Source organism: Pezoporus wallicus, unplaced genomic scaffold (assembly GCF_028554395.1).
Source record: "Pezoporus wallicus isolate ANWC-B61680 ecotype Strahan unplaced genomic scaffold, APGP_CSIRO_Pwel_v1 contig_3365, whole genome shotgun sequence".
Taxonomy (NCBI): Eukaryota; Metazoa; Chordata; class Aves; order Psittaciformes; family Psittacidae; genus Pezoporus; species Pezoporus wallicus.
In genome coordinates this window covers 4,446,434-4,473,144 of record NW_026640883.1, presented here as the reverse complement: position 1 = coordinate 4,473,144, position 26,711 = coordinate 4,446,434, and the positions used below count along the sequence as shown (strand labels likewise).

General features: G+C 42.6%; 2 long non-coding RNA genes across 4 annotated transcripts in view; both read right to left on the bottom strand.

Moving 5' to 3' along the window:
• LOC130605540 (uncharacterized) overlaps positions 1–26,711 on the bottom strand; it is a 271,759-nt gene that overhangs the window by 127,560 nt on the left and 117,488 nt on the right. The window lies entirely within an intron of this gene.
• Positions 1,849–26,067, bottom strand: LOC130605541 (uncharacterized). Of its 3 annotated transcripts, none has more exons than XR_008973734.1 (5): positions 25,874–26,067; positions 14,991–15,148; positions 11,964–12,237; positions 5,055–5,175; positions 1,849–1,922 (listed from the first exon to the last, which is right to left on the bottom strand). It is a non-coding gene; the product is annotated as an uncharacterized LOC130605541 (long non-coding RNA). The 3 variants fall into 3 exon arrangements; XR_008973733.1 differs by having other exon boundaries at positions 25,877–26,067; XR_008973735.1 differs by lacking the exons at positions 1,849–1,922; positions 5,055–5,175 and adding an exon at positions 11,404–11,491 and having other exon boundaries at positions 25,877–26,067.

The window sequence follows — 26,711 nt, the reverse complement described above, 5'->3', positions numbered from 1 at the left end:
GTAGTCAGCAGTGGAAAGTAAGGCAAAAACAGAGACTTCAGACAGTAAGAAGTCTCCAGTCGTTTCCTAAAGCTCTTCTTCTCATGACAGTTTTGCATATACAAAGATTAATAGCTAGTGTTGTGTTGTCCCCTTCCTACGGTTTAATTTCAATAGTATAGTTATAACATTTGTAACATCTCTGTCTATTGCTAAAGTAACTGTAAATGCTTATGATAAGAAATCCATATATATTTGCTTATCTGACACATTTTCCATCCTGTATATGTCCACAACATTTAGTCCGTTGGTTAAAAGATGGGGCAGGATTTTGTGCAGGTGATTGAGCTATTAAAATGGATATTTGACAACTTTAATATATAGAGGAACATTAGAATCAATCTCATACAATGTCTCATCAAAGTAGAGGAAAACTATTTAAAACTCAGCTCAGTTTCCCACCTCTCTTTTATCTGTGATACGAACATGATAAAGCACAACCCACAATTGTTTAAACAGAGACACAAATACTTCATGGAAGCTTAAGAGTTGTACTAGAAATATTCCCGTGGAAGGAATACTTCAAAGCAGACAATGTCCGTTTATGTTAAACTCCTCAAAATGCCCAGCTTTACAGCTTCATTCAATGCTTTTTCATCTGCAGGAGGGTATAACTGAGAAATTGATCTACAGATTCCAAAAATACTAGGGCTGTCAAGCCCGATCTCTTTATGCCTCCATTCACATCACATTTTCCAGCATAACCAATACTCTGGCTTGGTTTTTTTTTTCTTTTAGGGAAGCCTTTTAATCTCGGAAGAGCTAAAATGGAGGAGTGACATTAGCATTTCCAGTGACCGGACAGCTCTATTACCAGGCAAACTATATGCTGACTCTAGAGAGGGAGAATGGGATTTTAATGAAAAACTGCTTAAGACTGAGATTTGTTTGTGATTTGTGCATGGGCAGAAATAAATGAACTGCCTGGATTCTGTCCATCACTTCCCCATTATCTTTCATGGTGATCTTCAGCATGGTATAGCATAAAGATTAAGTTATAGTTCCTATCTTGGATGAATCTATTCTTACTAATACTTGAAAATAATCCTGAAGTTCATAGCTACCTGAAAGCATCCTGGGGATTTCAAAGGGAACGTCATCTGGGATATAGAATGTAACAGGGTGATGAAATATATGCAAAACATTCCCCATAAACATGTAGATGGTGATTTCTTTAGGGTGGCTGAACTCTACATGGATAAAAATCAGCTTTACATGTGTCGTACTCAGGTCTTCTTCTCTGGTAGGAGATATCACCACTGAACCACGTGTACATATCAGACCAAGGCTAAACAACATTAAAGATTCCAGAAAAAAGATGCGGGAAAGGAGGAGCCCATCCACTTCTGACCTCTTTCATCAGTTAAAAGCACTGAGAATGAGAGTATCCCTTAAGGGTCCTGACCTGGTCTAGTGGACCTTTAGGTCCACCTGAACTAGATGATCTTTAAGATCCCTTCCAACCAAAACCATTCCATGATACTACGATTCTATGACCTGGAAGAGTGCTCCCTCAAGAGCAGAGCTTCCCCACTGCCATTCCCAGAGTGACTTTTCTAATAAATTCTTACCCCATCACAAATGTCCTGTTTTCCTTTTATTATTATTTATGAAAGTGTGAACTGAAAAGCATGAAGGTAAATGAGTGCAGAATCCAGTTGAAAGCATTCTAAATATAGCAAGGGCAGCAACAATTCAAGCCTTTTCAGGAAGGAGGAAAGCTGAAGGAGATAACCTAGGTGAATCTGAACATCCTAAGAAAACCCAATGGGAGAAAACAAAAACAGAAAGTCAATCAAGGAATATGATTAGGTATCAAGGAACAAGCAACTTCTTGGAGATCTAATGCAAGGTCACCAACTCAGGAGGGTTTTGAGAGAACTCTGAATCAGACAAGAGATGTTGTAATCGTCATTTGAAAGACAAGTGCTCTAAAGAACCTTGAATAGAAGAAATTTAGATATTGACAGGAGATGCACACAGAAATCTTGCCACAAGCAGCAGCTCCAAGGCAGGGCTATTTCCTAATCAAAATGTTCAGAATAATGCCAGAAGCTATGTGAGGAAACAGATTGATAGGCAGCACCGAGGGAAGATTAGTCTCTAACCACCTAATTGCAGCTGAATATCTGAGAGCAGCAAATCACACCAAATATAGTGAATATAATCAAATGTGCTTCCTGGGTCTTGATGTGAAGGGAAAATATCTTTCCAGTGCTCCTGTATACGGCTGGTTCCCAGATGAATCAAAGTCACATGATTGTTTCATGGTACTGTTGCTCAAGACCCAGCCAAAGACGCTGCTTACATGAGGGCAATTCACAGAAAAACAAAGCCTATACACCTGAAATGCTCCCACACTGGGGGTTATTTGTGTTCTTGCTGCTCTGTCTGACCCCTGGCAGAGGTCTGTGGCTGCAGTGTTATGCAGAAGCAGAAGGCACAATGTTGGCTTCTCCAGCATAAGTTTTACTTGGCATACCTCTGCACTGTTTTCTATAACAATCTGGTCACTACCATGAATCCACCTCTCCATGTGTGCCACCAAACCACAAGACATGAATGGTCCTGGAAATAACCTCTATAAATGCTGCCCTTTAGGTTGGAAGCCCGAATGATAACACTTGATGTCGCTCTTGGGAAAGAGCAAAGTTCACACATTCTGACTGCTGAGCTATGCACAATGTACTAAATTATATTTGACGTGGGCTCCTACAAATCCAGCCTGCAGTTCTTAAGTAGAGGCATCCAGCTGGACAATGTAAGAGCTGGATCCAGAGCTCTTCACTAGTATAAGACTTCCTTAGGACCTGGTAGCCCACCTGGAGAAGAAGGAAGGCGAACAGGTGTTGTACAGTCAACATGCACATCCACATTCCTTGGGGTCAATACATAAGTTTTAAGCACATGCTCTTTGTCCTGTGAAAATTCCACTGCTGTTCGGGTACAAACACCTATCATGGTTTGAAGGCAGACTGCATCAGCCCCTGACCTCTCTGGAAATAAAAACCTTTACAGTATTTTACAGTATTTGGCCTAAAGGGAAAAAAAAAAAAAAAAAAAAAAGTGGGATGGGATCACTGTTACCATCCCTTCCCCAAAAAGGAAGGAGCTTTCCTATTGCACAATTCAGAGAATATCAGGAGAGTTATGGGCAGCTTTGTCTCCAGGACAGACCCGGGCTTTGGAAAACTATAATTCTATTGGCACAGTTTTCAATACAGTGGTGATTGCTAAATGATGAGTTCACATAAAGGAAATGGTTTAGGTGCAGTGCCTGCCTATTCTTTTCTAGGAACCTAATTAAAATAGACATATTGGAAGCTACCTCTTTTAGTTCAGATATTCCAATTTGTGTTTCCCTGACTTTCAAAGCATTTTAGAGCCATTAAATGGTTAAATTTAGCCTGGAGGTTTTCTGCCTAGATTGGATAGATTCCTTGAGTGCTTCAACACAGTCTGCTTTGGACTCAGATCTTCAACTAAGACTCAAGGCATCCTGGCTGATCCAGGGAATATTATACTCTAGTTCACAATGTTGAGATTGTTGGCAATAATCCCTTTGCTTTGACCCATAAGCAGCTACAAGGTAGCCCTAATTATTAATGGACTATAGCCCCTCTTATAAAATCCACTAAACATTGAATTCCTCCCAGTTCCTCCCAATTTACTTTTGTCAATGTTTTAGACTACCTTCAGAAAAGTTACGGCAAGGCTAATATATACAGATGCAGTGATTTTATTTGCTGCTCCACTATTTTATGAGTGTGTACTGCAGAGCCTAACTTCATGGCAAGAAGATCTATGGTGCAATTACTTTCGTATATTATTGTACAATTTGCAACTAATGGAAAATAAATTTACTGGCTACACTTCAGCTGTCAGAAAGTCTGTCTGCAGAATGTTATGAGAGTGGAAGGAATATGTGCTTCTCTCCGTGAGTGGGAACGTTAAATGACAGGCATCGCTTAATCTGATCAAACATTTTAAACTTGATCAGCTACCCATATCATAATAAGTAAAGTTTCTTGCAAAGAAAATTAATTATGCCTCATAAAGGAAACAGAAGCATTTGATGTTAAGAAGCAAATAAAAGACTGCCCAGCACACCCACTCCCAGGAGAGTCAAGCCCAGTCAATCATATTTCTAGCCAAGTGTAAGAATTAAGAATTCCATAGCCTCTTTTAATTGCTTTAACTGGTAGTGCTTCCCAGTGGACTTTCATGTTTCACTTGGCCTTTTTCTCCCCACGTTAAAAAAAATGCATCTGATTATTAATCATGTAATTGGATTTCCAGTTCAATGATTAATGTCTAAGATCCAGTATTTAAGAAGAACAAAAGTAGACACTTGCCCTCACTTTTGACATCAGACTTTTTTGATGGAGAGAACTTCATTCATATCAAATGTTTTGCAACTTACATTTCTCAGCAACCTGCCAGATCAGGTTCAAGTTAGATGCCTGCTAGTAAACGTCCCTTTCATCAGAAGCACTGAAATTAGAAGCATGAAATTGGATGGGAGAGGATGGAAGAGTTCAGTAACAGTTTTCAGAGGCCCTAATACTCAAATAACTTAATTTAGTAGAAAGCCAAACTCAAGTCTCTTGGAAATCAAATGGAAGTTTCCTGTTGCAGTGGAGATGAAAAGCTGCTACAGCCTGATGGGTATCTAAGTGAATTCAGCCTATATCAAATCACAGTAAATGTGAAAAATTTTTTTTGATCCTTGTATTTGGAAGAGACTGAAGCAGTGCAGGCACCTGTGGCTGTACCTGTTTCTTTCCTCAGTTTCTACCTTTTGCTCACAACAGCTGGACAATCCTACTTAACAGTCTGGACTCCGACCAGACTGTTCTTATATAGATGGTAATATGACATGTGTGCACCATAAAACTTTCCCTCACACAAATAGAATTAGATCTGTAACAAATAAAGGCAAAAAAAAACCAAAATTAAAACAAAACAAAAACACGACAACAAAAACCATTAAAAATACAAAAAATCAAACGTACCTTTGTTATATATTGAAAATACAATGAAACCAATGCCAACTTGGAATGATGGTAAGTCAGGCTTCCATCCAGGATCAGGTACAGTGGGCATGCCTCCATATCCTCTACTTCAGTCTTCTTCCTGGACAATTTAAACTAAACATGAGGATATTAGACAAATCTCTAAATAATGCAGACTATGAAGCCCCATAACCATGCCCATGTCAGAAGGAGACAGTGGTAAAGTTGTCAGTCTCAAATAGCTCAAAAGCATCTTTCAAGTCACTTTAAATAGTGACATCTCATCATGTATTCAGCTAATGGGAGCTGAAAACACTTAAGCACTGCCACATTTTGAATTTAAGTATAATGGTGATGATCTGCTCTTTAATAAAGTCCTCACCTTATACAACATAAAGATTTGCATTGTCTTCAGCAACTTTTCACTTCAAAAGGCAGTAAAGTGTTTACCTTCACTTCTTATTGCTTCTTCACCACTCTCCAAGCTTCTGATCTCTTCATGTGTGTGGATTATCAAACAGCAATCCTCTATCCATGCCCTGATCTGATAGAAACACCTACATAGGAACAGAGACGGTCCAAAAGTACTCCTTGAGGAATTTAGACAAAAAAAAAATTCCTAATTAAAATAAATTCTATTAGCTAATAACAATAACTGCAGCAACATGGCCTTTTATTGTCTCTGGGCACAGGCTTGTGTATTCTCTTAGTGTATCTTGTAGACGTCTTTCATTGGGATGTACATAGGTGACTACTTCTACAACTTCTCATCTCCTCCCACTGTAAGTGAATTCAATTCCATGGCATTTTTGGGGCGTGGGATCATAACTCATACAGAAGAAATGGAGGCGCTACAAAGCTACATTACCCTGCAATCTGAGACCTGGGGACATTTAAGCATAGTTTAGTGTACACAGCACATTGTAGGCATGCGGGAGCCTGTGACCCAAAACAGTCCAAAGCTGTGTAAAGGACAACTTGTTCTCTCATCTCCTATTCCTCTGCTGCTTTAGGGTTCCAGGGTGCCCAGAAACCAGAGGACTGGCCTCCAAGGTCACATCTGCCAGCATACACCTCCCATTGCTACTCTAACAGAAAGCAAAACAAACCATTTAACCTCTTCTTTATCTGATTTTCCTTCTCATTAAAAAGGTAATAATATCAGTATCTCTTCCAGAATAATGACAACACTTCCACTCAAACATTTATGCAAAACAAGAAATGCTTTTTGTGGCAAAATGGAAACTACGCTGGAGAAAAGGAACTCTCATTCAGTAAGTCTGTTGCTGATGATGATTACACATCTTTTTCTCTACAAAGGCAACCAAAAATTACATGAGCTTAGTAGCTGAGGCCTGAAACAGAAAAGCCAAATCATTTCCTAACTAATAACAGTCTTAACAATGACTTAGGAAGAGTATTTATGGACCCATTATAAGTCCCCATGGCTGTATAAAGTTAACTGTGATGAGCATTGGCTGATATATGAAATTCTTGGAAGAGATTAGATTATTAATGTGGGCACCAAGATAAGACCACAACTTTCAGCTTCTAGGTCTGCGACACTATTACTTGCTGCCTTTCTCCAAGTTAGCTTTCACATAAGTAAATGGGTTGGGTTTGAGAGAGGGAATGGATCTTTTTCGTGCTTCACTGACCTGGAGGGAGAGAAATTATAAAGTTAGACCTTCCCAGTGGGTTAATTTCTTTAAAACTGCAGATCACTGTGAGGCAGCCTTTCCTATGTGCAGTCTGCTAGGTTTCCTATGAATTTGAATTGTGGCTTTTAAAAGTAATGCGAGTTTGGGGATGAGTAAATCTAAATAACCCTGCCCTGCTGAAATTATTCACATATCAGTCCATTCCTGAGCGTTACACTAACAAGCACTGTGCAAAGATAAGGCATATCTATGTATGGCATACGGACCTGACTGCCAGATACCTGAGCCTTCTACATTAACAAGCTGAAGACTACTATTATATCAATTACATCAATTAAACCAAAGCTGAGTTTGAAGGTCTGTCTACCAAGAACATAATGACTCATGAAGCCTGCTGCTGTGCTGAAGCCTTTTCTGTATTAAACCCCTGGCATCTATTTCTTTTTTCTTTCTAATGCCTCTTAGAGTATCTTCAACACCAAAAAGTTCTGCTTCTTTCACAATGCAGAGCACTCTGGCTAGGTGGGGGTCAGCTCAATCTGTAGAAATGGAGAAGCAAGCAAGAATGAAGCTTTGTCTTTGTGGTCTTCATGTGGATGTGGCTTCTGACCCAGATTTCAGGGGTACACCATGGTCTCCCCATTTACCCACCTATTATTTGTAGGTCTCCACATCTACTCAGTGAAGAGCTCCACAAAGCTTTTTCATATTTGCTGTCTTCTGGACTACCCTGGGTTGTAAGACTCAGAGGGCTTTTTCTGCCTCAGGAGAGGAAATATCTGCCCTGTCTTCTCAAGTTTCTGCTTGTAAATTTTGTGAGTCAGATCTGCCCCTCACCTGGTAAGTCAACCTGGATCAGGGATGGGCAGAAAAAAGCTGCTCCTCCTGAAGCACAGTGTTATTTTGTGGGTATAGCTAACCAAAAGAGAAGTTCCACATGCAGATTTCTGCTCCCTTAACAGCTTGGTAACAGAGGATGACCTATGTCTCAGTACACTGGGAATCTGCCAGTAGCTGAGGAGACAGCATATCAGTAGTCTGAAATAACAGATTAAAACTGTCTCGGACTTTTGTTTATCCCAATGTGAGGACCTTTGAGGTCAGATTCCTTATCAAAATTGACCTGTTACACTTTTTCATGGAGTTCCCTTTCATCAGGATCCTCTTCTTGGTCTTTCTCTCCTGCTCCCCCCTCTGCTGAGCATTTCCCACGTATTGCCTGACAAAATGATCCATTGGTAACTCTTCTCTATTGAAGACAATATTTTCAAGCTGATCTATACTCCAAGATAAATTGAGGCCTTAGCGTTAGTCAAAGGGAAACCCTCAAGCAATCCTTTTACACTTCCTTTGGGGTAATGTAAATAACCAAGAACATTGAGCTTACATTTTTAAAGTGGACTAATGAAATCAATTGACAACTTGTCTCAGCATTTTGGTTCAGAATCAATATACTTTTCACACACTGAACCTAAAATATTATTTTGAAAATAGAACAGAACAGAACACAATGGAATATTGGAGTAAGTGAAATGGCATAAATTCAGATCTGCATAATTCCGAATTTTACTGAATTTGTAGTTGCAGTCTTTTATTTCTTCTACAGATCAGGGTCTGGATTCTCTTTGTGCTGTTTTGCTTCTGTTCAAGAGAAAAGAAGGCTGCATTATTTTCTGCATTACTTGTACACAGGAGAATACGGTACACAGAAATGTAATTTAAAATCAGGGAGGAGGAATTCTTGACTGATACTTCACCCCTCCTCTTTTGTAAATATATTGCTTCAATTGCAAGTCTGAATACTGCCCAGTGTTACCAGGATCCTTGCAGATTTTCTTTACACACTTAATCGACAGAGACCAGATTCCAACAGAAAAATAATAGTAGTATGTCGTTTTTCACTGTGGTCCATTAAGTACTTTGGGAAAGCAAGAGATGTGACTATGTTCCCCAATAATCAAGCAAGACTTCATGATCTGCAACTTTCTCCTCTGTTTCCATGTCACTCCCTTTCATAAATCTTTCAACATCCATGAAAGCTTTGTGATACTTTATGTGACAGGAGATGCCATTCGAAGAGCTCAACTGCATGCAGCTAGTTTATCTCTCCAATTCTTTTTCTTTAAAAAACATTTGGCTTCCCTCTCCTTTTCCCAATGCTAAGAGTGGTCAATATTAACACCACTGCTAGTCAATGAGCCTAGAATAATTTGAGATGCCAATCTCATTTGCACACACACAACCTTGTTCTTTTCTTACAGCAAAACCACCGTCATCACCCACCATATCATCATCCTCCCACAAACATCCCTAAAGTCTCTCAGCTCCCTGAAAACCCAAGGAGAAATAACATTTCCTAACGATGTGAACTGTATGGCTTGGTTTTGACAAGGTAAAAAATGAGCATGAGTCATCATCTGTAGCACATCACCTCTCCCCACATCCCACTAAACCGTTCCTTCAGGTTGTTTGAGAAGTCTGTCCCAGGCAAAAAAATATCACAGAGCTGGCAGAGAGGCATTAAATTGATTTTCCAATGAAAACGATGGCTCCATGACAACTTGGCTGAAGATCTGTTGTGGTATGTTTGCACAGCACTTTGTGCAGCAGAGCCATGACCTATTTTCATACTAGAAGCTAATGTGATCAAAAAGACACCAAATGTTTTATGGTTTCCATAAGTTTTCCAGCCTGGTCAACATACTACTGCTACAGGAAAATGCTTTTCTTTCTGTGGATGCCACACATCGTATATATGATTATAGTATCAGTAATATTGATCATAATATTGCTATGAAACATGAAGTAGGTTCTTTGACATGTTACACCAGAAAATAGGAAAGATAACTTGTCTGCTGCCTTTTAACTCCAGCCTTGTTCAGCTCTTATTGCTCTCTCAGATTTCTTTATTACCCTCCCATGATACATCCCAGTTGAAATTAAATTGCAGCTCCTTCAAGACAAAAAGAGGAACCTCTGGCTTTGTTTCTGTACTAATTCTACTTAATACTACTACTACTTTCCTGTTCAAGACAGCTGTAAAGAAGATCCTTTTCCACATTGCCATGCCAATAGTCCTTATCAACCAGAAGCATGTCTGAACTGAGTGGCCAGCACTGGATGCCTCAGAAAAAGTACAAAACTTCCACGATTGTGTAATAATTCCCCTTAAGGAAGTTTGTTCCTAGTGACAGGATGCTAGTGGTCAGCTTAAGCATTCACATACAGAGCTAATGGAACTAAGGGCTATTTGCAGTGTTTAGGAGGCAGCAGGCAATACGGTTAAGAGGGAATCAATGAGATGCTTAAAAAGCATCTTGGTTCATAGACATGTTTTCTTGGTTTTAAGCTTTCATTCTGTTCCTTTCAATAATTCATGCCAAGGTGATCAGGGTCCTCAGAATTTGTATAGCCAGAGGGGAGGAGAGTTGTATGTACAACCTGAGCATCATAATCCAAGTGTATATATTTTAGGTACTTATGTCTTTACAAAAAAAACATGTTTTTCTGTTCCTGAAGGCATAGTCTGCTTCTGAAAAATGATTTTCATATTGCCAGCATTAGCTTACCCAGATTCTCTGTTTGGGAAACTGCTCGGCCAGACTAGGACCAATCACGCAGCAGTGTGGACAATCCTGGTGTGCTTGGGCAAAACAAAAGACAGCCAGGCAGGTTGTCTTTTGATGGTTCTTTCTTAAACCAGAAATACTTGATGGGGTGAAACCATGGCTGATAGGACTATATATTTTAGCACAGGGTGGAGGCTTGTCAGCAAGCCCTCAAAATAGTCTAAGTTAGCCTGGAGTCCTCTCCTATTGCTCTATTAAAACTACAAATCAAAGCTGCCACAAGCTGTCCCATGGGCTGACAACCATGACACAGGATGGAATAAAAGCAAAGCTGGACTGGGTTGGACAATTGTAACACAGTCGGCTGCCGACAACAACAGCCATAGTATTTCTCCACCACACTTTCATATCCTGTAGTAGTTTGTGTCCTGAAAGCACATAGACTTTTAGACCCAACACCTTGCAGCAGGGAGTCCAACAAGAAGACTCCTCTGAACTGCATCTCCTTTGCTTAAGGTGATAATATATAACTAAGCTAAGACTTCCAAGGGGAGTTTGGAAGGCTCAGATTACACACAAACTATAAAATGAGTAATATGTACTTACGCATCTTAATGGAACTGCCAATGGCCAATTTGGTGCACTTTAGACCCCTATTAATAGCCAGGCTCTATGGACAGTTGAATAAAACACACTTCCCTGGAGTGATATAATAGCAAGGGAGGACTGACCAGGGATAGATCCTGTTTGTCTGAGTTGCTCAGTAACGCGTAACTACTCTGTAAACACAACAACTGTTGTTGTTTCATAAGTTCCTTCTGGGCTTATCTGTTGGACTAAATGTTAAGCATATTGACCAGGTGGTGCCTTTTTGTGATATGTTTGTTTTATTAGTGCATGTCCTTGAACTAACACTGCATTTCATATGTACCTGTCAGGTACTGAAAGAACTCAGCATCTGGGATTGAGAGCTCAGGAGAGGGTAGGTGAGAGGTAGAAGGGTGCATTTCAGTACAGATAGGGAGCTGCAATTACACCCACACAAAAGGCAGAGACACAAGTGGCTCACCTTGTAGAGGACATATTTACACACATTTTACTCTTTAAAACCAACATTGAAGTACCAGGCTGGAGTCAGCCCCATGTCAAATCTCCTTGTTTTTTTTCCTAGTAACGAGGCCATCTGCTTTAGCCTGTGAGGCTGTCCCTGTTAAGTGAATAAAAAGGCATACTGAACTATCCTCCAACACCTTATCCCTAGCCCAACATAGACAGGTATATAAATCTGCCTGTAATTTCTGTCTGTGAACTGTGGCTGATGGCACTATCACCGGGGTGGCTCTTTCAGGCTGATGGATTGGTCTTGGTGTAGCCTAATGGCTATAACGATGCCACGGCCATTTCCTAATGCATCCTGGTTTGCAGGCACCTAAAGAGTGTGCAGCCTGCACACACTGCCTTACATTCATTGCAGCCTGCACACACTGCCTTACATTCATTGCTTCCAGAGGAGCAGAAAGCCTTGGGCTGATCCTGGTTCAGGCAGCATGCGCCTAAACAAGCTGAGAAACAAAAGGTACTCCAGCACAGTGAAGGGTTAATCAGGTTCTCAGCTGCTAAATTGGAAAGTTACAAAAGAGAAAGAAAGGTACCTTGAGAAGCATGTGCTTAGCACTGACCTCTCTCCCCTGTGATCCCACTTTGGGGGTCTCTGAGGCACTTCTCAGCATCCTCCAGCAGCTGACTTGCCTTCAGGCTCAACTCTGCAGTCAAGGACCAGGTAGATCCAGACCCACTCCAAGGACCTGTGGGGCTCCCTCCGAGTCAGCACCTTCTTCATCCTCCTGCTTCTCTTTCACTCCCGACTTTTTCTGTGTCTTTCTTCTTTCAGTGATGCAGCTTCAGCAACCCCATAGGGCAATGATGACTGCAGCTCCTCCAGTCTTCTTTTCCCTGCATGTTGCAAATGGAAGTGTAGCAAGGGAAACCTTGTGTGGTCCTCGGGGTCTCTCTGAACTTAAATTGCTGCTTTGTTCCATAACTAGTAAGTGCCTTTTATTTTAAATAACCTTTTTGTCAGACACATATTTTAGAGGTCACTACAACACTTTGTAGTCATGATTCTCTTTGCAAGTGCAGAGAGTCAGCAGCCAGAGTGATTTTCTCCATCCTATCCCTCCAGTTGCCCACAGCTAGTGGCCTCACACACGTTCAGTCCCACATTTATCAGTATGAGGGGATGGTGCTCTCCAGCAGAAATAAAAGCAGAGCAGTTCAGTTGGGAATCTCACAACTTCTGGGTTTGTGGCCACTCGCTTCTGTTAGAAGATGGACATAGAGATCACTAGCTCATTTCCCATTTATCACTAAATGTTTCAGTAGGAAAACAACATTCGCTAACAAGCGCTATGGAACGTGTTCTCGGCTCATCTGAATGCAGCTGGGGCTGAAGTTTGATGCTTATTATAAACCAAGGACAATTAGCACACAGCCATCAGGTCTGTTATCCCGTGGCATCAAAAACTCCCCAGCTTCACTCTTTTTTCTCTTTTCTTTCTCCTCCTCCCCCTCTACAGTGTTTTCTTTCCACTTTCTCAAGCCTTAAAGGACCTCCTGGGGTTTTTGTATTTCTGGCTACTTTGTTTTCCTTTATGAGGGATTTGCCCTCCTCTTCTCTTGGCTGCTCCCCATCTTCCTCCCATGAGCCAAGAAATTCCTGACAGCTGCACTTCCCATCTTGTGTTTTGCCATCATCATCATTTTGTTTGTGTGCATGCATGCGTGTGTGAGAGAGAGAAATCCAGCCAGCCTAGGAACACGGCTTGAATCCTACACTAATTAGAGGTGGAGGGAAACACTCCATCCCTCCTTGCAATAGATGCTCCCCTGAGGACTGATGGCTGTAGTGCGGTGGCAAAGCCCAAGCTCACAGCCCTGGGAGCACCTGGGAACGCCCAGAGGTCTGTGCTTTGGCATACGCATTTATCACTGCATTTGTTGAAGCCATACAGCTGCCCTTCTCCCTGCATGGTTCTGCTGTTGATCTGCACTGGCTTTCAACTTTTACAGCAGGCAGCTGTGCTCCATGAAGAGACTGGGCAGGATTTAATCAATAAATGTTTGAAAATTGTCCAGTTTTTTCCCTTATTCACTCACTGACTCTCAGCACATCTTTTTCCCCCTACATGCACTAGCGGGTTTTCAGTCCCTTGCCCTAAGACCTGTACCAGCAACTGTACAGCTGGTGCTGGTGCTGTGCCAGGGTCAGATGCTCTCCCACACTGACTACAAATTGTAACCGACAGTGATCTTGGACAAGCAAGAATCACTGTTGATTTAAATCACTGGTTTTCAATGAGAATAACTACTAAATCCCACAAACTCTATCCATAATCCACTACCTCTGAAAAATCCCTGTCTCTCTTTATGACTCAGCATCTGGTAGACAGCTGAATCCAAACTCGTACAGCACCATATAAAACCCTTCTCCAGAATAATTTCTTTATGTATTTCCTAGAACCGTACAAAACCACAAAAGCAGCTGAGTAAAAAATGCAATGTCACAGTATCATAGCAACAAGGGTAAAATATGTGCTTCCTGCTTATTCACTTTGATTAAGAAAATTATTCACAAGGCATCAGATGTTTCAAAAGAAACCCATCTTGTGGTCTGTTAATAAGAACAATACACTCTAAGCTATGGGGAGAGGTAGCTTTCAAGGCTGAAAGGCACTGCCAGTTAGTTTCTATAGGAAGTTGATGAGACGCTAAACGCACTTCTTAGCTTGATATTTGATGCTTCGTATCATTTAACATTCCCATCCAGAAAGAGCTTAAGTATACATTTAATTTTAAACATACAGGAGGTGACATAAAATTCAACACGAGTACCTGTGACCTTCAAGTTGAGTCCATTTTTCATACTTCTAGTACTTTTAACTGCTGTGTTGGAACACAGCTCAGAGAAGTAACAATGTGCTTACAAGCTTAGCAGCAGAAGTGGGTTCAGTGCCTCTCCTCTCCCCAGCATCTCCTTCCTCTGCAACCCATTCTATCCATCCTTGGGACCACCAACATCCCCTCTTCCCTTAGCCTCCTTGCAGTACTTTCTGAGATCTGCCTTCCAATGTTGCATTCTTCTCATGGCACTGTGTCCTTGGGCTTGCTCCCAGCACTGCTTACTTATTACTAGATACTGGGTGCGTGTAAAGCCCAAGTGAAAGTGTCCACGTCAGCTTTTCATGCCCTACTGGCACCTGCACATCAACACTGCACAAGTACCTCACCCAATGGTAAATGTACCCAGCACAAACCTGGGTGATATCAAGGAGCTTGGTGGCCACCACGCCTCAGAAATTTGGCTGGGAAGTTTTATAAGTCTTTTTTTTCTCAGCCTTAGATGTTACACTGATGTTTTGTCTTTAGCACAAACACATGCATGTGACAGCCCCAAGCGCTACGATGTCTCACTTGAGGAATGGCTGCATTTCAGCTGTCTTTGCATAGTTGTTCAATTTCGGTGTTACTCTGGGGCCTCAGGGAAAGTTGTTCCATATAATCCATTATAAATTATTCTTTGTCTGCACACAGTTAAACAAATGTCTCACACATTGCAGGTGTTTCTAACTGTGCCAAAATTTCAACTTGTTGATCTTATCAAAACAATCAGCCTAAAGTATCAAAAGGTGTATATGTCTCTGTCTTACCATGTGGCTTGATGAGCACGAGGCACATGCGTTTCTTTAGGTATGTCCTTTGCTTTGCAGAACAAGGCAGTGGAGGACAGGATGTAGTCACAGAGCCACAGTGAGCAAATCAGATCTTTCTTGTTCATCAGTTCTTCTTCCAGCTTCTGGGAGATCCACTGGAACACAGTACAGCCAGAAGGATATGTGTTTTATAAATAAGCAATGACAGACAAAAAGCAATTGAATTAGATCCCCAAAGCTTTACTAAGATAGATGATCCTTGAAAGTACAGCTACGGTATTAAACATAGTGAAAGTATAATTCTTAATTTCTAGGCATCCGTGAGAATAATTACCATCCTTTGGGGAGTATTGTAGTGACTGTAGCTGGTAGATCTCTAAATGAGACAATATTTCCTTTTGATATTACATCATTAAGATAACTGATTCCTATACCCAGAAAAATGTTTCATATAACTCTTTCCTCCCTTTTCTTAATGTGTGCAATTGTGGAAGAGCAACACTGTAGGGATTTAGTGGTTGTATCTCTTTATGAGTCTGAACTGTGACACGGAGGACTCGATGAGTTTATTGATTTTAATTTCTTATATTTGGGATTTATCTTCTCAGCTTTTACTTAACAGCTGAGAATACTCATGGCGTTAATATAGAAGGTTGGCTACCCAAGGGCAAATTTCAGATCCTCATTTCTTCACCTATGCATTTATTTGTTTGCTTCTGGATGGATACCAGCTGTCAGGCTTTGATCCAGGCTTTGATCAAGAGTGGCTAAAGGGTGCACTCTGTGAGAGAGCATTCCTCTCTCTCAGCCTCCATAGCTAGAGCTGAGAGTAGCAGGGGCCTTAAGTGTGAATATCAGAGGAAAAGATCAGGCATTCCCTTTGAAGATGCTCTGTTATTGAAATTTAGATTCTGATCCCTGATTTGGTCTGAAAACCCTGAACCACAAGGCATATGCTAGGGTAATCTAGGGAGTAAAGGGATCTGAAAGACAGGAGTTGCTATCTGTGGAGGGCAGGATATTTTCTTTTCCTTTTCCAGGAAGACAGCTGGAATGGACCTGAAAGCAAAGGGAGAGAAAACTCAGTGAGAAAATCCCCTTTTCAGGCTGTTAGGTAAGTACTACCATCCCAATTTGGAGCAGCGAGGAAAAGCTTATTGACTTCTTGGATTAAACCAGACTCAGCAGATCTTCTGCCATTTCAGTATAGGGAGGTTTGTTCAGCCAGGATGATTTTCTTCCTGAAGCATTTAAGGACTAAGCTAATAAAGTGGTTTATGGCTAAGAAATCATGTGGCAACATAGGAAAGATGAAGAGCTAGGAAACAATAGTGCAGAGCTCGTGTCATCCTTGGAAGAGGAGTTTTCTCCTATGGATGCACCACTGAACTTTGATGCCAAGAGAAGCAATCTTTGTCAGTGATTTGCTGTTCACCATGCCCACGTAACTGCTCTTTCTCCCATGGCACTGCTTTTATCTTCTTCAACTTTCTTAACATCTCTGAAGCAAGTATTTGTACCCTATTGTGTGTTACATTCCAGCACACAGAGCCACAGGCTGGATGTTGCTGCAACCTTAGGCATTCCTGCCAGGGAGAATTAACGGCCATAGTTTGCTAAGAGTAATGAACTTTAATCACAACTTTCTCACTTGACTGTCTTGGTGCAGTAACACAGGGATTTATGTAAGCTTTTCTTTAAAGGGTTGTCTCTTTATGTCTTTCCTTGCCTCCTTTTGTCCTTCCACCCTCCCTTCCTTTCCCTTCTTTCTTCCAGCACTGCCAAGAAGGTTGTTATAGCTTTCTCTATCTTCTATTCTGAGATAGGATCAACAGCAGCCAGCTTCAGCTCAGAACTATGTCCAAAGTTCCCCCATGCAAAGGGCCAGAATGCATTCATGCCCATTATGGGTGTTAGGGTGGACTCATTCATGGACTCGCTTCTTTCTGCTGTGAGATTCTCTTGCTGCAGTGCTGTTTTCCTTGGCACAGCACATAAAACGAGAAGGAAACTTTACATGGAAATCTCTCCAGCTATGGGAAACATTTTCCCATGCACATGTCCTAGCAAGAGATCTACTGCATCCATAATTGCGCTCAGTACTTGGAATGCGGTGACGTCTCCACGTTTAATGACCAAACATAGTCTTTGCCATTGCTCAAGAGTAGAAAAGGCTCTACCAGCATTAACCTATGGTCCCTTATCCACTGCTGTCCCGTCATGCTGTCCATCTGTATTTATATGGGGAAAAGTTGTGTTGTCTGCTACCCATGATGCCAAGCTGCCTTGCAAAGAATTGTATTTGTGGTATTTCTGTTCTTCTCCTTCAGCTTCTTTGGCAGCAGTGAGTCAGTCTTTTGCTTTGTGGTTCTCTCCATCCCTACCCTTCTGGTCTTGCACAAGCTTTCCCTAAAAATCCATGAATGCTCACTGGAAGTTGATCCATAAAATGCTCAGTGCTTCAGCTTTGCTTTCTCTGATGAGAGGACAATGGTTGTGCAGTTCTACAATGTTGTCCACCAGCCTGGATGTCACATCTGAGATCAAAGTCACAGCAAGCCTATTGTCAGAGGTGCCAGAATGCGCTCTTTGTACACTAGCTTCAGATTAATCCTGGTATTAGTGACTCCTGAAAACAACCACACCATGTTTTAATTAAACAAAGCACAAACAGTTCTCAAACTGAGAGGAGAAATGATGAGGGTGATTTCGTCCCTCCATATCTAATGCAGACTATGATAGATGGAGGAACCATGCTGAATACTCATAAAATGGAATGGGAATAAAAGCCTTCACTGCAGGGATCACCTGACCATTCAGTTACGCTTCACCCCACGTACCCTTCAGGCTGTTGAATGAGAGATTGCCTGCATTTGCAATCATGATCACATACAGCTCCTCCCACAATCTGATCATGCACTAACTCCTGTCGAGCTCAGTGCTTCTCAAACACATACATCTTTCCTTGGTAAAGCTGCTTCAGGTGTCCTCTCCCCTAAAAGCAAGATTCCTATTTCCAGTATCAGATTGGACACATTCACTGCCAATGGTTCTATTATATCTGTGTGCCCAGAGTAGCACCTGCTGATTAAACACAGATGCAAAATATCCTTTTAGCACTAGGATTCATAAAATTTAAATTACAAAGCAAGAGCCTTCACACTTTTATTTTTTTTCCTACTCTGTATATTTACTCAGGATCAATTTTTGGCTTCTTTTGGAAAATGTAGCTCAGCTTGAGTTTTGCGTGAACATCTTAATTACATCCACCAGATTAAGATATGTCTCTTCTGATCTTCTTCTAGAGGGGGTAAATTAGCCTTTTAATAGCCCCATGGTAGCTTAGCTAAACTGCTTACTGTGCTGACTAAATTCATTTACGGTTAGTTTGATAGCTCTCCACTACATCGTGCAATATAGAAATAATTCAAGACAATGGAGCACCATTAGCCTTTAATGATTGCACTTGCATCAGATTGTAGGTGGGTTCACAGGCTGCAGTCCAAAAGAAGCAGTTTGCACCAGGCATCTCTGCAGAGAGATAGAGGCTAAACATGGGAAAAGGGGTATATAACTCTGGGAAGGTTTTCAGAGGAGCTTTGGGAAGAAGGCAGAAAAAGAGTTGGTAGCAGAGAAGAACTGCTGAGGTCTGATCAAAGAGAAAGCAACCACTATCAGGAACATTTCCACAGTCAGGGGTCCTACTAGCATTAAGCCCCTTTTGCCATGCTCTCAAGACACTGCTGTGAGAAGCCATTGTAGCACTACACCAACAGAGCTGTTTCCCTACTTGGGTCCTTCTTGAGCAAGCCAAGTCCTGACCCTTCTGCAGTGACTAAAAGACTGGGGCAGTCCAGAAGACGGAGCAGAGGATCTGCCCTACAGGGAAGGCTTTTCTCTGCACCACTTGACCAGACCAGTACTCATGCAGGAAGTATATTTAAAACACTGTGCACTGACAAATCATTGCTGAAAGAAAAACTTCACTAAGCAGCTCTGGGAGATACAAATCTCAGGAAAAACATAACCCGTTGGTGCCCAGCCTAACAGTCAGTCCCTTTCTTTCAGATGAATAAGAGACTGATTTCTTCATTTAACCACAATTTCGCCCTTCCCAGGACTTTCCACGTGGTGCTGAGAAGAAAATGTTCAGTCCTGGCTCCATTCACAGTGATAAAAAAAACAATTCCAAGCACAGGAAGCAAAAGGCAAGAGGTCCATTTTGTAGATTACCCACCTGTACCAAAAAGAAATTTAGAAGAGAATCATGCAGATGAGCTAAAATTGGAGATAAGAATTAGCTTCACCTCATTGTAGAAAAAGAGTTCCATATCACCTGTGCAAACCAAGCTGGGGTGAGTTCAACTTATTATCTCAGCATAAACCAAACCACTTTTGCATGCTGTAGTAATTTTTCTGCCAGATTAGTGAGTTGAATCAGTACAGAGTGTGTCTTATACGTGCCAATGCTTGTATGGATAAATAGCAGTATCTTAAAGTTTTGATTGAAGAGGAAAGAAGCCTAGTGAGCAGTAGTCAGCAAGGAGATGATCTTAGAAACATAGAATCATAGAATCATTTAATAGTTAGGGTTGGAAGGGACCTTAAGATCATCTGGTTTCAACCCCCCTGCCATGGGCAGGAGTGCCTCCCACTAAACTATGTCATCCAAGGCCTCGTCCAACCTGGTCTTGAACACCACCAGGGATGGAGCATTCACAACCTCCCTGGGCAAGCCATTCCAGTGCCTCACCACCCTCACATTAAAGAACTTCTTCCTTATATCCAATCTAAACTTCTCCTGTTTAAGTTTTAACCCGTTACCCCTTGTCCTATCACTACAGTCCCTAATGAAGAGTCTCTCCCCAGCATCCCTATAGGCCCCCTTCAGATACTGGAAGGCTGCTATGAGGTCTCCACGCAGCCTTCTCTTCTCCAGGCTGAACAGCTCCAACTTTCTCAGCCTGTCTTCACACAGGAGGTGCTCCAGTCCCCTGATCATCCTCGTGGCCCTCCTCTGGACTTGTTCCAACAGTTCCATGTCCTTTTTATGTTGAGGACACCAGAACTGCACACAGTACTCCAGGTGAGGTCTCACAAGAGCAGAGTAGAGGGGCAGGATCACCTCCTTCGACCTGCTGGTCATGCTCCTTTTGATGCAGCCCAGGATACACTTGGCTTTCTGGGCTGCAAGCGCACACTGAAGCCGGCTCATGTTCAGCTTCTCATCGACCAGCATCCCCAAGTATTTCTCCACAGGGCTGCTCTGAATCTCTTCTCTGCCCAACCTGTAGCTGTGCCTGGGATTGCTCCGAGCCAGGTGTAGGACCTTGCACTTGGCCTGGTTAAACTTCATGAGGTTGGCATCAGCCCACCTCACAAGTGTGTCAAGGTCCCTCTGGATGGCATTCCTTCCCTCCAGGGTATCAACCGAACCACACAGCTTGGTGTCATCGGCAAACTTGCTGAGGGCGCACTCAATCCCACTGTCCATGTCAGCGACAAAGATGTCAAACAAGACTGGTCCCAACACCTATCCCTGAGGGACACCACTCGTTACTGGTCTCCAGCCGGACATTGAGCCATTGACCACAGCTCTTTGCGTGCAGCCATCCAGCCAGTTCTTTATCCACCGAGTGGTCCATCCGTCAAATTGATTTCTATCCAATTTAGAGACAAGGATGTCGTGTGGGACAGTGTCGAACGCTTTGCACAAGTGCAAGTAGATGACATCAGCTGCTCTACCCCTGTCCATCAGTTCTGTAGCCCCATCATAGAAGGCCACCAAATTGGTCAGGCAGGATTTGCCCTTAGTGAAGCCATGCTGGCTGTCACCAAGCACCTTGTTGTTTTTCATGTGCCTTAGCATGCTTTCCAGGAGAACCTGCTACAAGATTTTGCCAGGCACAGAGGTGAGACTGACTGGTCTGTAATTCCCCAGGTCATCCATTTTCCCCTTCTTGAAAATGGGGGTTATATTTCCTTTTTTCCAGTTGTCAGGAACCTCACCTGACTGCCATGATTTCTCAAATATGATGGCCAGTGGCTTAGCAACCTCATTCACCAGCTCCTTCAGGACCCGCAAATGGATTTCATCAGGTCCTATGGACTTGTGCATGTTCAGGTTCTTAAGATGGTCTCGAACCAGATCCTCCCCTACAGTGGGCCTAACGTCTTCATTCTCACAGTCCCTGCATCTGAAACATATGGTCAAACATATGTACAGGAGTTCCTGGTTCCTGCAGGACTGGTAACCCTTGCTGCGGATTGCACATGGGTTCTCCCACAGGTCAGTTTAACAGCTGGTGGTTGTCTCTAGCTGAAGTATAAGCTCTTGCCATTTCCTGCTCCTTTGGTTACAGCCAAGTCTACTGGACACGGAGCTCCTCCAGCCATTGTAGAAGGTGCCTGATCCCTTTGGGACCCACTTAGCAGCTGGCAGGATCATGCTAAACCTGTCCTGCCTGCCAAGGAGACTGGCTGGCAGAGTCTTCTGCAAACACTCTGCTGCACTTACTGTCCTCACTGTGGAGAGAGCTGCCTCCAAGATGCACATAGGAGAAAGGGCTGGCTCTTCAAAACCTACTCAGCATGTTAAAACTGCCGAGCAGGCTGTACAGCAGCACAGGAGTTAGGGATAGATGCCATGGCCAATTGGCCAGTCCCATCATGAAACCCATCCAGCAGCTTCCTCCATGCCATTTAGTCCTGCTCGTTCAGGAATGAGTCACAGCCTTGACTATGGCATTCCCCCACTCCAGAGAGCCCCAGCATGCACGCTTGTCACTTACCAACCCTGTGCTTAGAGATTTTCTCTCTTTCTTGCTTATTTTTTTTTACTAGACAGACAAGCATATGGTGCACTGTTGTCTGATCAGTCAACAGCTCCCTGGTGCCTGTGGGGATTATATCCAGTGCTTTTAGAGCAGGTATTTGTACTACTTTTACCTGTCACTCTCCATATTGACCAATTCCTGCTTTCAGGATTTTATTTCTACCAGACTACAAAGATCACCCTACTTTAAATCCATTCTGTCTCCTGGATACACATCAGCAAGAGAAGCACAGGTTGTGTTGTATTCTCTTTGACTACTATTATATATTAGAAAAAGATTAATTATAATGGCTATGCTAAAATGCTGTGGTACAGGGGAAGGACTTTCAGTTCCCTTAATTTAAGGTACTTAAGGCTACTCCTCCTGTTGTGTCATGTGTTTGCATTATCTATATTTTTTCCTGGGTAATTTTTGTTTCTGATGAAGTCTGTCGGTAACAGCCCTGGAGCCTGCAGGCTCACATCTGCTCACATCTGAAGCAGAGACCAGCTCTCCTTCAACTAGTGCTGTGAAAGTGTCCCTGTCAAAGTGTGAAGCCCTTAAAAAGAAGGCAAGGTGCTTCGTCCAGGTCCAGGACTGGGTCCCAACCCCACCAGCAGTGCCAGGCTTGGGCAGAGATATATGGGCAATTAAACAGAGGCAGGAAAATTCAAAACGAGCCCTCTGCTAGGTAAAATGTTACAAAAGACAAGGAATAAGCAATCCTGTCTCAAAGAGAGTGAAGAATACTTTTGTGTAACCTTGCCTGGTACTGAAATACTACAACGTATAGTCTTATATTCCATGACATATAGGATATGTCAATGGGATTTCTGTGTCTGGAAACAAAACTTCAACAGAAGGAGAATAGTTTTCCAATACTTTCCAATAAAGTATGTTATTGTCCTTACAAGTTCCCCACACCTTAGACTTTACTTCAAACCTTCTTCTCGGTACATTCTAATACTGAAGTGCATAAGCTTATGTTCATCTTTTTAAAAATAAGCTAACAATAATCTGAAAGTTACCTAAGTACAGCCATTATGGCTTGGCTGTTTTGCCATTCCAGACAGACAACTGTTTAGAAAGGAAGACTTGAGTACTGCAGTCACACTAACGGGAGGTATTTGCTCAAGGTATAGACTCCCCTGAAGACAACAGCAACACCTCATTGATAAATGAATCTATTGTATCACTAGCTTGGCATTCCTAGCAGCCACTGGCAGAGAGAGCCCAAGGACTCAGCACTGAACCCTGTGGGCTTTCCTGTTCATACCAGCGGTAGCATACCAGTCAAGGATGAAGTGGGAAAGAAAGCTTTGGAAAATGCCATCATGCAAACAGAAAACAACGTGCACGCGTTCTGTCTTCCTGCCTCCATCACCTTTAATTACTCTGCGCAAACTGAGATTTGGGAGCTCTCCTCGTCACAAGCGGAAATCAAAGTCTGGTCTGTCTCTTGATGCTGAGCTTCTCATTGCAAAAGGAGGCGCTGAACTCTAAGTAGCACTTAGGCGATGAGGTGATTATAAACAAAATGCTGCAAAACTAAATATTGTGGGGTGGTTGTGAAGGCAAAAGGCAGGTCTCTTGGGATTAATCCCCAGGTCACTTTGTCACTCCCAAGGCACTAAGAGTCTTCTACAAAATGGTCTCTGGATTTTTCTGTGAATCCACTACTCAACAGCAATGAGGAACTGACGCAGCAAAACACAGAAGTGTATGTGTGATGATAAGCTGTTGATCAGCCCTGCCCGTGCTCAAGATTTTCCCTTCCCACTAACAGCAGTGGAGGTGCAGAGGCAGCACCTGGGACTGTGTGCGTGTCCCTAGCCACACCAATGAGACTGGGGCCACTTCTCTGGCCCTCTATCTTCTTCCTTGAATAAGAGTGTCATACTCTAATGCTTCACCACTGGTGTATCAAATAGCGCTCTTGATTTCCCCAAGAGGCCTGGTAATAATAATACCTGTGCACCTGATAATAGGGATTTGTCCTGAGTATTGCTTGACATCGCTTAGAGGCAGAGAATGAAAAAGCTGGTGAGTGTATTAATAACCTTGGTCTTTTCACCAGGGAGGGAGAAGCTCATATGAAGCTTTCTGCTTCATAAAACCTTTACAAACCTATGCTCAGAGAAAAGAGAAAAGGATATTTTTTAATATATCATATTCTTAAAGAGGCACTTGCCTGGAATAGACTGAGCTTTGGATACCATTGTCTAACTGCAGCCTCATAGATGAAGCATTGATTTAGGCTTTATGAAAACTGGAGTCCAGTCTCTCTGCAACAAACTACATTGCTTGGGGCTTTCGATGAGAATTCATTTCCATAAGTTGTTCTTGTTAAGCTGGTGGGTCCATGTGGAAGCCGGCAATATCTCATTTCCAGCACACAGAGGAGATGACAATCAGCCCCATGTCTCTTTACAGGAAGAAAAGGAAGGGGAGAAGCAATAGCAAACTACATGAGGCAGAAGGAATTGATTGCAACCAGCCAGATAGAATTACATTGTGGAGGACATTTAATATTTCATCTTGATCTTTGCTGTAAAATCACCACAGAACAGAAGAGAGAAGCTTCACCTTCTCTTGATTTGAATTGTAAATTCCCACAAGCAGAACCATGATGTGTTTTCAGGCAATCTGTACTGCTATTGCTTCAATGTGTGTGACCCAGATTGCAGGGAGAACCAGAAAGCCACTACACCTGCTTGGAGACAACAGTGGCACTAAGCCATCATGGCAACTCCCTAGCACAGCAGGTATTTAATCCAATTGTACTAATGAATTTCTCTCCTCCCTTCACTCCTGGGTAGCTGCAGACATACTGGCACAGGGCTGTCTGGTTAATCACTGCAAGGAGGAAAGAGCTTTGCATCCCACAATCTTAAATGGCTCCATCCTCAGAGCCAGACCTTTTAAACAGCACAGCCTGGGTTTCAGTTGTGACTGATGTAAGTAATGGGAAGAGACAGTTGCTGCCCAAGAAACTTTACAGTGTTGAAAGGAAAAGATGGGAAGGGAAACGGAGACTCTGGACCAAGGTCATACAGAAAAACAAGAGGTAGACTAGAAAAAAGGATGCCAAATATACTAAGGGCAAATACATACTCAAGACATGCCCATCCCATGCAAATCCTCCAACACTCTCAATCTCAGTAAATCCACCAGCCTCCAGTGCCTCCTACTTCTGTTATATGGCCCACAAAAAATGGGCCATACATTTCCTGTGATGGGAGAAAGTCATAGGCGACGCTTAGCAGGAATCTGAAAAGGGAAAGGGAGGAAAAGGCATCACTGAGCATCCCTACACACCAAAATATCTCCTATAACTCCGACTTGCCTCTAACAGTTTAGCTACTTACCACTGAAATGCAGCTCCCTGAGGTGGATTAGAGCTGGGTCATGTCAGCAGGAGCTCACATCAGAGAGAATAACTGCCCCAAGAGCTCCACCTGTTTATCTTTCCTGCAGCCTAAAGCTGCCAAACACCTCTCCATTTGTCTTGATAACTTCCAAACTCACTCAGCCAACTGTGATTCAGCTCTACATATTAATTATCACAAAATCTCCCATATTTACTCATTGCTCCAGATGATTAATCAGCTATTCAGGCATAACACCATCCATGCCATTGTAATTACAGTCAAATACTAATGTTTTATGCACTGCAATCACAGCTGTCATGAAACACCAGAGGAGTCTGGTAATACAAGCAATGTCATCTCTTCACAGTCTCCACAACCCAAAATTATCTACACTCTGGAATAACTTCTTAAAGACAGCTCATGAGATCAAGGTCTCAGTGCAGGCTAAAACTGGAAACAGAGATGGGCTTCAAAACAGAAGAGGTTTTATGGACAGCATGTGGTGATGAGGACAGCTTTCATTTGTGCTTTCCCTGACTGGGTGCTGCATGTGTGTAGACAGGAGCTGGTTTCAAGGCCAGTGCACTGCAAAATGCTGTTGCAAGCATCGCTCCACTCTCTGCTGCCAGGACACATTCCCCAAGGCTGAGCACTCTGCTCACCCTAGGGTGCAAGGGGGTAAGCAGCCTCTTACCACCTTATGGAGAAGAGATGGAGAGGGAAGGGCCAAGATCATCAGCACTTCATGCATCCAAAATCTGCTCTCAAGAGCAACCACCACAAAGGGCTGGAGTGGTGATGTTGGGAGAGAAGACAGACTTCTTGGCTGATAGTTCTATCAAAATACACCTCACTCTTCATTTTGTTACCCGCTCTGGTTTCAGAGCAGCCTGCAAACAGTCAAGGCAGAGAATTTGTTACACAGAATTTACCAGCTTTGCATTCTTCTTTAGAGCTCTTCCTGCTTAGCTGAGTGCGTACCCTAACCCTTAGATAACCTCCTCAGTAATTCTCCATACACTGGCTCTCTTATCTCACTGACCTTGTTACTTAATTTACTGCAGTGAAATGCCCCTGATAAACTTCCTTTAGCCTTATTCTGATCTCAAACAAAAACATGAAGATGATGACTATTTACTCCCTGAATCTCCTCCCCAGCAGCTACAACATATGGGGTTTTCCCCATTCTCTGTTTTGTACAGGAACAATTTCTCCTTCAGCTTTCTAAACTAGCAAACTTCTGACAAGGGATCAGGGTCCAGGATCCTGAAGCTGGGCTGCAGCAAGGAGCAAATTTCACTATCTATAGTTTATGTAAATAGTCAAAGTATGTATTTACTGGGGTACGTTCCCGAGCCAGGTCCTGCATTAACACACTGACCAACAGTGCTGTCCCTAAGGCCACACACACACACGTTAGGCAAAAGCACTGCCTAGCCAACAGCCTCAACCCCTCTCAGACTCCAAAGCTGCTTTAAAACATCTTTTGCGCTCACATAAATGTCTCAAGCTCATCCTACGTTTGAGTCAAG